Source organism: Tyto alba, unplaced genomic scaffold, assembly GCF_018691265.1.
Source record: "Tyto alba isolate M040663 unplaced genomic scaffold, T.alba_DEE_v4.0 Super-Scaffold_49, whole genome shotgun sequence".
NCBI lineage: Eukaryota > Metazoa > Chordata > Aves > Strigiformes > Tytonidae > Tyto > Tyto alba.
In genome coordinates this window covers 671,937-688,116 of record NW_024881325.1, presented here as the reverse complement: position 1 = coordinate 688,116, position 16,180 = coordinate 671,937, and positions in this window count along the sequence as shown.

The window sequence follows — 16,180 nt, the reverse complement described above, 5'->3', positions numbered from 1 at the left end:
ATGCTGAAGCTCCTACTGTGGTTAAATTTTTTAGCATTTTGCTTTTAAATTATGCATGCCTCAAGAGTTGGGACCTCACCTTACATTCTCTGTCAACTACATCACATAAACACTTGTACATAACAGGTGCAGGAGGAGGTCCTTTCTTTTCTTATTGATACCAACATATATAGCACTAGTTAAACTTGCATTGTGAAATTAAAAACTGCTAGTGGTAAAACTTTGATAAAACTGCAGAATTCTGATTTTTTTAAAAAATATCCTCTACACAGATATCCTCCACAGATATCATTACCAGAGCTGAGTTTGGGTGGTCTTTTTGTGGTTTGTTTTGTTTTGTTTTTAATGCAGCTGGTATTCATTAACAGAGAATGGAATAGATCCATTTTTCCAAACCTGGCTTTGTACAAGCTGAACTCAACTTTGAGGGTTTTTTGTTGCTTTATTTCTTCCCCCTTCTTCATCTAGTTTTCAGCAAGGATCACAACAAGCATTGTTTTTCTGTATTCCAGCCAGCCTGAGCACGGCTCAACAGGATACACTTCAGCATCAAAGCTGAAACTCATTTTATTCCTGAGAGTAATTCTAAAAATGGAGGGAAGCTAAGGGACAGTAAACATTTGGCTGATGATTCAATACACGGGAGAGATCAGTCTTCTTCAGCTAGACTACTGATACCAAAATGAAGGGGCCTGCACCAATGGACAGTCTATAGGATGACTGGCAAATGCAAAAGGTGTTCAATCACTGTTGTTTTGTTCAGTATTTGAAATTATTAATTCCTGGTGACAAGTATTTTATCCACTGCTGTATTCTTGCACTGATTCCCATTCAGTCTCCTACCAATTTAAGTGTTTATGGAAGTAATTGCTAGCTTCTAATCTTTGTGAATACCTTACTGAAATGTTGCACAGTGTTTGCAACATAAAACTTTCCAAATTTTAAAACAGGTAGATAACCCTGTTTTTAATCTGGTGGAGCCTCCCCTATTGAATGAAAAAAAAAATCTGTGGATTACAGGCTACATCTCAGTTCACATACTAACCTAGTGTGTCTCATGCTCCTCATCACGAATTCATGCCTGCTTCTGTCAGTCTGTTGGGAGATCTGCACGTGACATGCAATCAGAGCTCAACTCAGTGACCAGGATGAAAGCAAACCTTGTAACATGGTGGTACTATAAGACAAGAGACTGACAATTAGCAATATAAGAAGGCTGTTACTAGTTAAACAAATATTTACTACTAAAACATCCATTAACTAAAATATTAGTACATATTCTGTAGAATGGCTAGCAATATCACACATCAAATAATCTAGTTATGTCCAAGTAGATGTCTTTGGAATTGTCTAATCCACTCCTGACAATGTAGCATCAGTTCTGCAGAAGCATTTAGAATTGTTGCCTCCAACCCAGTCACTAGAAGTTCATTCCCTGGCCATTCCTCTCAAGTCCCACATTAAAATAACGTGACCTAACAAAGCAATTCAAGTTCTGCCTTATTCAGGTCTATCTCCACATTTCCAAGGAAGCCATTAAAACTCCATGTAGAAAACAGACAGAGGTGGGAGTGGAAACCAGATATTTCTGCTAGACAAAGAAGGGTGCTGCGAAGTACCAAATGTTCTAAGACTACACTTACAAACTAAAATTAATAAAGATGAGGAATTGATGTGTAGAGTAACTTGGAAAAAAACCTCCAAGAAAAAGCCACAATCCCAGGATGCTGAAATACATGGCCCAGGTGCACCGAGGAATATGCACTGTACCAGGCTTCTTTGGTTACTGCCAGAACTCATATTCAACCTACCTTTCCATTTATTCTGTTCTGGGACTTCTACCTGGTCCATACTTTCAGGACACAAATATACTGAGTGTTAAGACATACCAACACATGTGGAGGATTAACTCTTCTGCTTTTTTCCTCCTTTGTGTTCAAACCCTACACAATTCAGAAGGCATGTAAAGAAAACTTCATGATACAGTTGCACATTTTGCTCCTCATCCTTTGGACGTATAACTTTTTTTTTGGAAATCCAGACACTTTGCTTATCCTGCACTTCGGATCCGTGTTAGGATACCTCACTTTCTGTAGCACTACAGTCAGACGAGAGTGAAGTCTCGTGTTTTGGCCCACATATGTGACTATTTTGCATTTTTTGCTGAAGAAATAAACAAAAAAGAGACAATAAATAGCTGTCTAAAAAAGAATTCTGATTAGGATTAAAGCTACCATGAACAGAGGCAATTTCCTAATAGAGATATTAATGCAATGTTCATATGAGTGTTTAATGTGAGCAAAATTCATGTTATATAGCTTAGGAAATGAAAAGGCTTGGGCTTGACTCCATTTCTTCTTATTATACCACTGTAACTGTTGATTTCTGTGTTGCTTCAACAATATAGAACCCTGTGTCAATATAATTGAAGGGTGGAGGGAACAACAATCCTCTCCAGATATAAAAGCTTTAGTTTAGATTTGATATAAACAAAATCTGCACGAGACTTATGTAAAGATTTCACCAAGTTAGACTCTTCATGGATAAATAGCTACACAAAAGCAAAGAAACACAATAAGAATTTCATCAGTGATAGAGATCTAACACAATATTTTGGATCAGAAGCCTAAGATCACGAAGCAATTTGTGAACAAATAGGACACCTTTAGCTATGCTATTACAGACCAGACTTAAGTCAAAAAGCAATAGGCTGTCAGTTTTCTGCCACTGGGAAAAAAAAAAAAAAAAGATTTATTTGTTGCAGATAACAACTTTAAGTTAATCAACAAGTGACTGTTTGGCTTCTATTTAGAAAGGCTTAACAGCTATCATTGTAGATCCCTCTTTCTCAAATTTATTGCCCATGACTCACAATGGTTGAGATGCTGAATTTAGAGTTCGAGAGCTGTGAAAGCCACTTTTTCATCTATTGATATTGCCCCCGGGGTGCCCTCTCTTGACCCTTGTTGTTAGTCTTAGATCCATATTTTCTTTGTTACAAACATTTTATCTTCCAGACCATCTTATCCTCTAAACAGGAGTGTGTGATACATTCCACAAACCAGGTTTTCTGCTACAGACTTGTGCTAAGACGTCTTCATCTTTGAATCGCCTCTGAGGCTGTGAAAGGGTTAACTTCAGTTCCCTTCCAGGGTTCCTCGGTGCCTTTTGTCAGACAGACTTTTCTGACAGCTATGCAGTGACTGCTTGTATTTTAGTATATGACAACGGCGATCTGACATCTCATGAAAAAGGTGGTACACCTCATGGGTTCCTCATGTTGCCAGACACAGGTAAGCCCCATTCCCATTGCGGTTTATGGAGACACCCCTCTGCTAATGTGGCTAATAGTATCTTGAGCTTCCTAAACATGAGCTTTACAGACAGACAGCACTTGGAGAGAACCTCCAATAGTGAGGCTTATACACAACTTCCAAGAGTTAGCAGTCATCTATCCACACTGAACAGAGACCCTTTCTATGTCATGTCATAATCATATCTGCTGACTTAGCTAACAAAAGCATGTTGTTTCTTGGGGCTCTAAGTGCTAGCAAAAGTAAACAAACAATAAGCAAGAAGTTATTTTTATGAAAAAAAGCATCCTCATGCCTCTAACTGTAAACCTGGAGGCACTGTACTTCTGAACAAGACAACATAAAGTGCATTTCTACACCTTGATGAAAAATAAGCACCCTCCAGTAGTTTAATGTGTATGCAGCCAAAGGTGTCCAACAAGACAGAGGTGAAGAGTAAAATGCACTAGTTTTTTGTGAAGAGAGGAAAATACTTATCCATATAAAGGACAGCACTAAAAGAGAAGATACCCGTGGAATTATGTTTTAATGTGTCTTACAGGTGAGACCAAATAAAAAAAATACCAAATAGACAGCTCAGAAGAATTAGATACATAACACTACAACTGCCTTACCACTAGCAGTTACTATTCAGTCATTCTTCTGTATCAGTAACTGAACTTGCAGGCTCCATGCAGCTATTCATATCAAACTTGTACTTACTGAGAGATGCTACAACTTGGAAAAGGAATGAACTCTGAGGAAAATTAGTGCTCAGATCCTCTGGATATATTTTCAACTATATTAAGTTTTCATAATTTGTATTATTAAAGGTATTCAGTGAATATTAAAATAAAGGTAGAATTTAATTCAGATTATAGATGCTCTCTGTGAGCACTTGAAATCTTTTATCTTATCCCAAACATTCTTTCCTGCTGTAGAAGAAAGTAGGGTAGGGAGTTGCTTTGTGCACCGTACACTCCAGGTCAACGTGGAGACACTGTTAGGATTTACAAAATTCAAAGAATTTAACAACTCTACACCTCAGGAGGGACAGAGTGAACATGATAGGAAGAAGCATCTCCCCCAGTCCCTAGGTAGTGATATCATCGCACTGCTTCTGTATGAACAGTCCATCTAGCCAGGCTTTCTGCTAATCCATGGATTTCACACAATGTAACTTGGCTTTCAGGCTTTCAGGCTTTAGACTGAGTCTATAGAATAGTAATTAAAAAAAAACACAAACCACCAACATTTTCCAGCTTGTAAATTAAGCTAATCATCAATGGTTAAAGTAAATAAACATGGAAATGTAAAGATCTTGCAATTATATGCCTTTATGTATGTTTTTTAAAAGGCACAAAAAAGTAACAGAAACATTTATTGATGAAAATTAATTTCTCCTGTTCCGATTCAACAGCTTAATATGTTCACATATATCACTTCCCTAATGTACTGTTTTTGACTGAGATAGAGTTCATTTTCTTCCTAGTAGCTGATATGAAGTTATGTTTTGGATTTGTGACCAAAACAGTGCTGAGCACACTGACATTTTAGCTATTACTGAACAATGCCTACACAGCATCAAAGCCTTTTCTATTTCTCACATCACCCTGCCAGCACAGAGGCTGGGGTTGCACAGGACATTGGGAGGGGACACAGCGGGGACAGCTGCCCCCAACTGACCAAGGGAATATTCCAGACCATATGGTGTCATGGTCAGCAATAAAACATGGGGTGAAGAAGAAGGAAAGATGGATGATGATTTCAGTTACAGCATTTATCTTCCCAGGTAACAGTCATGCACGGTGAAGCACTGCTTCCCTGGAAATGGCTAACCATTTACCTACTCATGACAAACAGTGAATGAATTCTTTATTTAGCTCTGCTTGCACATGTAGCTTTGCTTTACCTATTAAACTGTCTATATCTCAACCTGTGAGTTTTCTCACTTTTACCCTTCTTCCCTACCCTGTCCCACTGGGGAATGGAGAGCGAGCGGCCGTGTGGTGCTTAGCTGCCTGCTGGGGTTAAACCACAACACCTACCCAGAAGCAAAAGACCAGTGTTTAATCTTGAACGTACAGTGAAGTGTCTAATTGTCCCTCACAAACATGGTAACCTATGCAATACTCCTGTTGAATGAAGGGTGGCAGCAAGACTGCACATAGTCTGCCAAATGTAGTTTTAAAGTACATCAGAATGAACAACTGCAAGTTACCATAAGAAATGCAGTTGTAAGATGTGAATGAGGGAGGGTTTGGTTCAGTTTCAGATCTGAAATAGGAGAAAAGGTCCAAAAGACAGGTCAACCCATAAGGAAGATAGAAGATTTCTCCATGATACAAAATAATAAGAAATATATATGACAAGTCACCCCAAAAAATCCGTTCAACTCAATCACATGTTTTGGTATTGTATATCTTTGAAAATGGAGTGCAACATCAATATATTGCTTCAAAATTAAAAGGAAAAAAAAAAAAGTCTCTCTTTCAGAATGTTTATTAAATTCTGGGCTGAAGCTGCATATTAGTAAAACTAAGTAATTGTCCAAAAAAGATTTGATCAGCTCTTATCTATCATATTCAGTATCTGTTTACATTATAGCACAGTAAACATTTAAGCACTGGAACATCTAGAGTTTTAGAGGAAGTAGTATGTGTTAAGTTCTCTAAAGCAGACATATATTCATAGAGACACTACACTATTGCAACTGCTATATCACATAAATTACATATGACAGCTTGGACTAACTCAGCAAACAATCCTTTCTTGAGCTGTCTGTTGGCACATTGCTAATTAACAATTAATTGCCTTCAACAAGATTCCTGCAGAGAAGATGATGTGATACTACAGATGTTTCAGCCAAGTTGCATTTCTGTACACTGTTGAAAAGTACCTGAAGATTTTTTACTGCTTTGATTTTTGTCATTGTGCTTTTAATTGGAAATATATTCTTTTTTTTTTTTCAAAAAAAAAAAAAAAAGGTTGCAGTACTCTAGTACCAAAGAAACTCTTCTAACTAAAATATTTTCTTTATAGATGTGAAAAATCGGCTGTTAACTGACATCAAACCAACACCAGTAGATTTAGATTCTGTGATTAGGTCAAAATGGAACTTAGCTGGTAGACCAGAAAAAAACACTGTTGTAAAACCCCACACCACTATGCCCAGCAATAGCACTATCTCACTGTTTTAAGAGGCAAAATATAGAATACTCTCAAATTTTATGATATTCACTTACTAAAAAGTACAGCTATGTGCCAGTCCCAGCACATGGACTTCATCTTTCACAGTTAAAAAGGAGAGTAGCTCTAATCTACTACACTGGGAAGGCAAATGAAAAAAGATAAAAGAGTACCAGATTATACATGATTTTATAACTGCTGGACAATTATTTTCCCCAATGACTTGTTAAAAGCGATCAAAGAAAATCAATGACAGAAGAATCTTACAGCAAGAAGACATACATCACATTTACATATGCAAAGCTCTCTGTCTAGAGGAATGAAAAACAGTAGGTAGATTCCTACTTTGCTGGCAGAGATTTCAGAAGCCCAATAATGGGATGGTGGAAGAGCAAGAGAAGCCATGTACAAATTACTGCTACACTCTTTCCAAAATGGATGGTGTCTCTTTGGGTCTTGCAATTCAGGCATGGAAGACAAAACGGGCAGATTCTTATAAGTGGGAAAAAGCTTTCCAGAAACTTAAGAAAGTCATGAGAGTGTTATTTTAACATGATGTTTAAAGCAGAGGTGTGAAGAATATTAGTTAGATGATTCAGAATATTTCTGATAGTTCCTATTCCATCTCATCCTCTATTCCTATCCTATCTACAGAAAAGCTGAAACTGATCCTACAGTGTTTGACTACATTGAAAAGAGAAGCTTAAAATATACTACTTGTCTCAAATTCTTTTCCAAATATCTGGCACTAGGTTGAATCATACTACCAGAAACATTGAGCTTAATCCATAGGAAACCAAATGCATAGAAGAAGGAATTTTGCAGATGGTCATTTAATGCACAACTTGTGCCAAAGGCTTATGTTTGACTTTCCCAAAATCCTAGTGTTTATAGGACAAGTTATAGGCACCATATCATGCATAGAGGAGACATTTCATATTCTGTGAGACATATATTTCTTCTGGATTCAGAACAGGAGGAGGAGTGAAAAATTTGGTTCATTTCTCTTTGCAGTCTGTAATAAGAAAGGTGGTAGTAGAACTGCTTAGTGGAAGGAAATATAATTTACTGATGACTAGAAATGTGTAGTTAACTAAAACAGGAAGAATACTAATAAAACTGTCACCAGCAGCTTAAGGTCTCCTTACTAGATGTCACATTCCCTACTTGTCCCACTGAAAAATGAAGTCTTTGCTGATGGAGTCAAGGCAAATAGACTACAGTGTAAGAGCACGAAGGGCAGAGTGGCATATTCACAAATAACAGGTCTTCATTAGCCCTTCTATTCACAAGTTTACAATTTTTAAGATTATCATTCTGTGTTTCGCAGTCAGATTCTCTACCTGTTACTGAGATTAAATATAATTTAAGAGTAGAAAATTGCATACTAAGGAGGAAAATAATTTGATCTGCAGAGGTATCCATACTCACAACTTTTCAATTTTTTACCAGCTACAGAATACACTGCAGGTAAATACAATGAAATTTTCATCCAGTACATCATTTGCAAACCTTTCAGCATCTTCAACATCTATTGCCTGAAATAAATTTCCTAATAGATACTCTGCAGACTTGGGGTTTAAAGATAAAGTTTTCAGGAGTTTTCCTCTTCTGCTGAAGAGGGCCAGAATATGGCACTTGATTAGCTGTTTGCAGTTTGAAAGCGTTTTGTGCATGTTAAACATTGACTGTTGGGATGATTAAAGTAGTTGAGGCTAAGGAGATACAGTTCCAGATTTCGTGGCTTTGTATCCGTAAGTGCATTTGTCTTTCCAAAAAGAGCGATAGTTTCCACAATTTTTTACTAACATTACATACATAATAGAAAGACATAATATACATACATAATAGAAAGAAAGGTTTTAAATCAGGAAAGGGTTTCTTTTGAGGTCTGCTTTTAATAGAAGCAGTAAGTGTTTGGAGCAATTAGCTACTAATTTCAGGTGCTTGTTAATACTGATAAGAAAGTATTACATTTCAGATGCTTCTGTTAAATTCATTTTCAATTATAAGTTTATTTCTCTTTTAAGTCTGTTTAAGCTTATTAAGAGCTTACCAGTTCAGTCCTGGTTTCAACAAGAGCCTTGAACAAGGAACAAAGTATAGTGCCCCTCTTCTACAGCTGAGCTAGTCAACTCTTTGAGACACAGAGTGCTGGTTCCACCTGCTTTCGACAGAGAAAACTTCTAGGGGTGATACATGTCTTTACACAGCAGGGATAAAGTTTCTGAAGTATCTGCTTTCTACTGTGCTGCTGGCATATTCAACTCAAAGGAGTAATAATGTACATTCATTTGTTGTATGTCCAATAAATCTACAATACAGTTCACAAAATCTGTGTTTAATAGGTGTGAACTGTAACACAAATCACTGTATACTAAATGTTACTATATATTGAAAAGCACACTGGATTTTTTGTACTGATCTTACTGCAGGACTATGAACGTGTCACAGCGTATTAGCCAGTGGAAGTGGAGCTGCATCCTCCAGCAAGACAGCGATTGATAATTTTGAGTTGATTGATAATTTTGAGTTGATTTCTACATGAGAGCGTTCATACTATATACTCTCATGTATAGATAATTTTTTAAACAGAGTATCTCTACATGATTTCTTGAATTATTTGCTTCAGTGCTACTTTGCTAACAGCATCCTGAAGTTCTAAGTCCCCTTTTATGTTTGCAAATCAGAATCCTGGCCAAACACAGAAAACGAGCCATCTATGAGTCCATTTGATTAAAACAAAATTTGGCTGCTGCCTAATGGCTTGCTCAGGAAGTGTTTGGGTTGCATTAAAATGAAGAGGCCAAAGAAAGTCCCTGAGCTGCATTCAAAATCTGATGTTAAAGGTCAAAATACGATAGTGAATGGCACCTAATCTGTATAATGGCAGAGCAAAAGCTTTCAGGAACTCCTTTTACCATTTTCAAAATTTACCGCTCTATTCCTAGCTGAAGCAGATATAAATTATAGTTCCATATTCACACAAATTAGACATTCAGGAAAACCTTTTAAAAGCTGCATATAACTACCTCTGGAGAAACAGGTGCTTTCAACAGTAACAATATGAGCAACACAAAACCATTGCCTAATCATTCGGCCAGTCAGCTATCAACCCAAGTATGATAGCCAATACAGAGGGTATACTCTCATTCCACCTTCAGAAAACACACGCTCACATACACGCTAATTTTCCCAAATAAAAACCACAAAACTTTTGATGAATTTCACAGAAAATATATTAGAGTATGATCAGACTAATTCAACAGTTAAAAATATTATTCTAAAAGTGGCTAAGAGTATAATGCTACATAGTATAATACTAACAGGTAAATGTTGTAGGTTTGGGTTTTATATTTGGTTCGTTGGTTTTGTTTTGTTTGTTATTTAAAGAGGTATGGCCATAAAAAAAGCCACCATAATCTGCAACAATGATAACTAATGATCACTAGATCAGCTTTCTCAGGCTGGATTGCCCTATCAGCATTTTACCTTCACTTCAGTTTATGCTTGATAATGTCTCTCAGAGCCCAAGTTTCAATGTTTGTTTGCAAGGTATAATTACCTGAATGTAATCAGGTATATCTTTTCCATGCATTGATTTAACTATATCTCTGGGCCATAATTATTTCTGTATTATTTAACATTAACTTACACCATTATTTTTATTTATTATTTAATATATTCAAATTTATTTAATGTATTATTTAACATTAAAATAATTTAAATTCTAATGATAATCCTTAAATTATTTTTTCTGCAATTTTTATTCTAGCTTTATAATTAAAATAATTGCTCAAGTTCAATTCAAGATTAAACACAAAATTCTGTTACTTTGTATATTACTTTACATATTGTCATGAAGGGAATATCTTTCCTGTAAAGTTGTTTGTATATGTCAGACTACTGAGATTACGAAATACCTTAAATCTGCTCAAAACTTGTACTTTTCATTAGAACAGTACTTCTCTTTGTCGGATGGATAATCAGGTTCCTACTGCAAATATGCAGAAGCCAAATCCTGGAGAAATTAAATGATAGCTTGGATTTAAATTTTTAATTTAGTTCCTTCACTTGAAGCTAGCTCAAAATATATTCACAAATACAAAAAAGTCTCTACAATTTGTGGGCATGGGAAAGGATGTTAGTACACAATGTCTACATCTAAATATGATTTATTCTATAGCTCAATGATTAAAATGGGCCTCCTATTTACACTGTCTTTTTTTATTAATAATGACTGACTTGCTACAACATATTCCAGATCAGGCTGTGTATTTGCACCACTTTCTAAATGTCACTATTTTTATGTGGAGTGTTTCTACAGTTTTCTACAGTATTCCACACTATTTCTACAGGTGATTTATAAAGAATATAAACATGTTATAAGTAGGAAGTCCATTCCTCATCAACAAAATTTTGCTATGTTTAGGCATAGTGCTCCCAAGCTAACAGTATAGCTAATTGCTGTAAGGAGTGATTCATAGAGCTGAACAAAATCTTGGCAGTTAAAAAAGAAACCAAGCCAAACTTGCCAGTTTTCATTACCAGCTATGAACTCTGACCAGATGTGCTGTGATCTAATAAACCTTCCAAGAGAATCTGTGCAGACAGTAAATTCTGTGTGAATAGACACATCCCAGTGGCTGAAGCTGAGTTTCCAGATCAGTGTTTGGATGCTATCAAATATCAGAATTAAACTAATTAAAAACCCTCGCCTAGATAGAAAAGAAATGTAGAAACAGAATTATTACTTCATCAAGGACAAACAATGTGCAACAGTAGATTAGTTAAAGAGGGAACAGCAAGGATCATCAGGAGAAAGAACTTCCCCACTCACAAGCATTCCTTACCTGGGTGAACCAGAAGTGCCTCAACATTACTTCCCTGTTACCTTTTCCCAAAGGGTCTGGTTAAATCCCCACTGACTCTAAAAACAACTTCAAAAAAACTAGAAAATTTATTCTGTGACTGTTCTCTCAACAGGTTGAAATCTACAATTATAGCTAAATCTTTGTTACATAATTTATTTTTAAAAATAAAAGCCTATTGTCAAATTGTCATGCGTTGACAGAATGGAGTGGTACACTTGTTTTTAAGTCTGTGGTTTGCAGCAGTTAGTTGATTAAAGTTAACAGCTATAAAAACAGGTCATATCACTCCCGTTTCCTTGAAAACTGCTTGCTGCAAATACTAACCAACATCACAGAATGCTGGTGGTGTAGCAGAAGTTACTTGCTACATGGTGCTATTTAACACTGCTCCAGCGATAGACCTTTCTAAACGGTAGCCTTCCTCCATCCCCCCTTCTACACTTGAGTAGTCACTATTATCTAGAAAATGGGTTTCTCAGCAGGAGGTGTATGACAACAAAATGGGCCCTTGGCTCAGCAAGCCAATGTTGTCAGAGCTGAATATCTGGCTGGAACAGGACTTGATATTCCTTAAAATAAGTTCATTAACTGTTTGACCTTTTCTACTTCCTAGGAAGATAAAAGTATCAACGCAAACCAAACACAACACTGGACCACCTAGGATGCCACTACATCCGTTTATAAACAGAAATGCACGTAAAAGTAGAAACCAGCCTCCTCTTGCACACTGACCAGAAAGTACATCACACGCAATGAAACCAACTAAAAGTCATTAACATTCTCAAACACTTTTCTGGTAGGTACACTGCTGCGGAAATACACTTTGTCTGCTGAGCTACGGTACAGACAGTCCCTTTGCTCAGATATCCCCACCTCCTGCTGAATTCCCAAGCTGACAAGTTGCTTCTATGTTTATGACTTTTACAAGTAACAAAATTACTGGAAAACAGTAATAATTCTGTTTGTGCTTCAATACTGCACATTTTGCTGCTGCTGTTAATCTTAGTAACAGTCTAAACTGAGCAACTCCATATTCGTGCATTCCATTAACTAGAATGCAATAATGTCAGACTTCCCAGTGTGTTATGTTTTTAACAACATATTTCAACACAATGTCAGATCCAATTACATGACTGATCTATGAAGAAAAAAAAAAAAAGTATAAGAAGAAAATACTTTCACCCTGACTGCTTTCTTGAATTAGTTTCCAAGGGCTTTTCATGAAGACCATCATGAATTTGTCAAGTACTCCAGAAACCAAATTACTCTGTGGCCTTCTTCTGTATAAATCCTGTATTTCCTTTGCATGTTTGCTATCATTGCTCCCCCAAGATACCACTAACTGCATACTCAGGCCTCTAAGGCTATAACACATGCCTAGCTTCAAACATTTAAGAAATCCAAATAACAACTAATAACAAGAGACTTCTGGTTTTTAGTTGTTAAATAATGATTACCCACAGATGTGACCTATTCTGAATGCCCATAAACAACTATTCCTACTGTAGCCTCGGGAATCTCTGTGCTAAAACAAACAGAAAATTAGTTTTTACTGGTAGCTAACGTGTGCCATTCTGTTCTCATTTCAAGTTGTAGAAAAGATTATTTGTTTCATCTTTTACCAGATAGGAATGACTAAACATTTACACAACACCAGAAAGACTTCAAAATAACTTCTTCTACCACAACCAAAAACAAAACAGATTTTTGAATATGCGTCAGTTCAAATGACAATCAAAGGGATCCTTGAGTTAGAGTTAGCTTGCATACAAATATTAAAGTTGTAATACACACTGACTTTACAGACTACTGTAGCCTAAGGTCTTTGATCTACCTATGACAAGTTTGTGTTGTGCAAATACTATTGAGAACAAAGGAAACATTTTTAAAAAAAATCCATATCACTATTGATTTCAAATGCAATTATGCAGAGATAAACTCAGACCAGACTTTAAAAATTCAAATCTGGACTTTTCATTACAAAACAACTTTGAGAAGAGGTCAACTGGGTGAAGCTGTAACCTCCTAAAGTGCTTTCATCTCCAATGCAAGGGGAGTTTCGCAGCACATAACATCAGCTGTCAGGTAACAGTTTACAATACCAATACAATAACAGGGAACAAAATAATGAGAACATGCCTACATGTAAAAAAAAAGTTAGAGACATCCTAACTTTGCTCCCAGACAACGTATATAAAAATGCAAAAAATATTTGAAACTACCTTGAGAAGAATAGACCCTAATTTGGTAGCACTGTCAAAGCTGCAATTTTTGATGGTATCCCCAGTACTATAGGCTTCATTACAAGGAAAGTAGTGAACGCAGGTGATCAAAGCAGTCCTCCTGGATTAATAGCCTACAGATTTAGATCAGGTGTGGCAGGTTGACCCCAGCTGGCAGATAAGCCCCACCTGGTCACTCACTCACTCACTCCCCCAGCAGGATTGGGGAGGAAGCTGGAATGGCAAAAGCAAAAAAAAAAACAAAACAAAAAAAAAACAAAAAAAAAACAACAACAACAAAAAAACCACAACCAAACCCAAACAGAAAATGAAACACAAAAAAAAAAAAAAAAAAAAACCCAAACAAACAAACAACCAAAAACCAAAAAAAAAAAAAAAACCCTTATAGCTTGAGATAAAAGCAGTTTAATACCTGAAGGAAAACATAGACAACAACCATGGGGTGGGAGAACCAAACAAACAAAACTCAGGATTACCAGCCTGATGCCCAGTCAGTCTACAAGCAATGGCTTCTGTAGCCAAAACACTGGTATGTCACCAATACTGACTTGGTCACAATTGGATGGTGCTCTGTTTTACAAGCTGCTGTGAAGAAAATTAACTCCACGTCAACCAGATCCATCAAATAGGTGATATTTTATGTTCACGGTTGCTGCTTACAAAATTTGTAACATTCTGACAAGAAGAAATGATCATAAGAATGTTTTATATATATATACACAATTTACAAATATAAGAACAGTAAGAACTTCCCAAGAGCTACCAAAGGGGATGTAAGAACCTAAGAAACTTACCATCTTATTGAAAATTAAAATCTTTTCAGAGATTCTACAATTCATACATCACAATTCTCTAGAGAAATATTTCTGCAGCCATGACATGTTTACCTATGAAAAGCTGTTTGTAACTAAACACTGAGTATTTATTGCTATATAACCTTGATAAACTTCATTTGCATGCCAAGGAAATAGTGGGTGTCTTCTCAAATATTTTCACTACTCTCAGAAATTATATATTTATAAACACATTTAAACCGATTTCATGATTGTGATGATGTGCTCTCCCCCAACCCAACATTTATTTCCCATAACTCTGCTTGAGTGAGATTCACCCATCGTGGTCACAATGGATGTGTCTGGTCATGATGGCTGCATCCAGCTCAAGGTGGATTTGGGGGAGACAGATAACAACCCAATAGTCAACGGCTAATTTGAGCAATGCACCCATCTAACCATAGTGCTGGTCAATGCCTGACTCAAGCCAAATCTGGAAGACACTAATATCTGTAATCAGTGCGTAAATATGACTATAAGTCAATTATCTTAATCCATAAACAGTGAACAACTCAGGGCCCATTGAGCTCTCCTGCAAGTGGGCTGCATGCCAGGATCTCCCCCTGAGTAGGGGTGCCTCTCAAGGTTACTTCTCAAGGTTGAGAGAGTCCTTAGTGCATCAGATACTCAGTAACTTAATTGGTAATAAGAGTGTTAAAACTCTGAAATCTTAGCTAATTCATACAAAGCATTGACTGTGCACATATAATCCTTTAACCATTGACCAAGTCTGGGACTAGTCTGGATCCAGTGGCACCTAAACTCCCCTCTGAGAAGGAGCTTAGAATGCAAGGGTGTCCTTTCTGAAGCTCACGACTCAACAGGATGGTCTCCCTGACAGTTCTGTCTGACTCTGTCCATACAGTAAATACTATGGGGTACCTTGCTATTGAATCTTGTTGAACCACTGTTGCATTTACTGTTAAACTTTGTCAAATCTCTGTTTTGTATCAATTAACATACTGCTGCTTCTCTCTTAGAAGTGAAGTGCATCGCTCCATCTGCAACAATGGTATTCTGGTTTATGGATAAATAAAATAGATAAATAGATAAAAAGGTAAATAATATTCTTTCAATCAGAAGAGGAAATACCCATAGCAAACTTACTTCTGGACCAGAAAATTGCTAGATCAAAAATGTCAAACACTCAAAACTTGATATGTATTTCAAGCATTGCTCATAAATATCTTCTGACAGAAGGATGGGGATTTATACCCTTTACTAATCTTCCCTGGTTTACTTTCAATGGAAGCATCTTATTTTCATTTGGTTTGGCAAAGAAAGAAAGCTCAAAATAGTTACACAAGAAATATGTTAACTCCTGTAATACTGGCTAGGTCAAGTGACTACTTTTACTGCTACTTTTGTGAACCTTCACATCAAACTTTCCAACTTCTTTCTGACAGATTACCCAACATATTATGAAGCAGACACATGGGAAGTGAAATGGCTAAAAGGGGAGAGGCTATAGGCAAGGAAACATAATAGACTGAAAGACATGTAAGAATAAATATTAGGAATGAAAAGCTGGCTAAAATCACTACAAAGTGGAGCAATGATACTGTCAGGATCTACGGCTCAGACTGGGAGAAATACAGTCTCTCAGCATGAAACATTAATGCCAGAATTTTCTAAAGGACTAAACAAAGCAGTGAGACTGGTGCTAAAGAGTCTGCAGCAGAACAAAGACGTCAACTAGGAGCCTTATGCCCTGCTCTACCAACCAACAGGAATTATCTCCAAGATGA